Below are 1,249 nucleotides of genomic sequence, written 5' to 3'. Positions count from 1 at the left end.
TCTCTGTCTCTCTCTTTCTCTCTGTCAACTCTTATCCTCCTCCCCCTACCCTTATCTTTGTCTTTTATGAATTTCTTTTGTTACAGGACTCAGGGCTCACTTGGCTAGTAGAGAATGATCTGATGCTTTAACTATAATTGTAAAAATAATTTCTCTGTATAGTCTTATCTTATATTTCAGTAGTTAATGGTATCTTGCTGTGAAGACTTCTATTTAAATTACAGCATAAAACTTTAAAAGGCTCACGTTTAATACCCACTTGGTTTTTTTAAAAAATATTCAATTCCTTGATAGAATCTTACCTAACTTCAAGGTAACTTCCTACTACCTGTTCCAATCAAAGAAGAATCTTGAAGTTATATCTTACTTTCCACCAAAACAGAATATTCTGTAGAAGGAGGCTGCTTGTTTGCTCCAGCCGCCCAGAACTGAAATAATACACAGAAACTTTATTAATTAAAACACTGCTCTGCCCATTAGCTCTACCTTCTTTTTTGGCTAACTCTTACATTAACTTAACTCATCTCTAGTAATCTGTGTATCACCACATGGCAGTGGCTTATCAGCAAAATTTTGGCATGTCTGACTCTGGCGGCTCCATGGCATCTCTCCCTCCCTTTCTTCTCCCAGCATGCAGTCCAGTTTTCCCTGCCTACCTAAATTTTGCCCTACTAACAGGTCAAGGCTGTTTCTTTGTTTGTTAAGCAACAAAAGCAAAACATAGACAGAAGACCTCCCACACCAATATTCCCTGCATGCCAGTTAATAATAGAAAATAGAAAACAAACAATAGGAGCATTCAAATTACTAGATAGTGATATTCAATTTGCTCATTAGCATCTTATTAATGAAATGCTATAATTTTGTTCAACCAATTTTAGAAAGATTGACTATAAGAGCATATTGTTGTTATTGTTAGTAATAAGGATATATTGTAAAATTAGGGCAACCGAGTTTAGGTCTAATTCATGACTAGGTAGCAAGCAATTAGCAGTTTAGTGACCCAGACATAAATTCATATACCTAAGGACACCTGGTTTTTAACAAAGAAAATAGATGTATACAATGGTTATTTTTCTTTTCTTGTGTTTGAATTTAAGATTTATCCACCATAATTTCTTTCTTTCTTTATTGGTCATCTTGGTCTTCTCCATTGTCCTGAGGGGAGGGGAGAAATTTTAAATTATGAGACGGTAGTCATAGAGGCATTTCCTCTCTGGGAAGACACATCCATATCATTGGCCCTCAG

The sequence above is a fragment of the Microtus ochrogaster genome, linkage group LG1 (genome assembly GCF_000317375.1).
Source record: "Microtus ochrogaster isolate Prairie Vole_2 linkage group LG1, MicOch1.0, whole genome shotgun sequence".
Taxonomy (NCBI): domain Eukaryota; kingdom Metazoa; phylum Chordata; class Mammalia; order Rodentia; family Cricetidae; genus Microtus; species Microtus ochrogaster.
The sequence above is the reverse complement of the archived record's forward strand: the minus strand, read 5'-3'. Positions refer to the sequence as shown.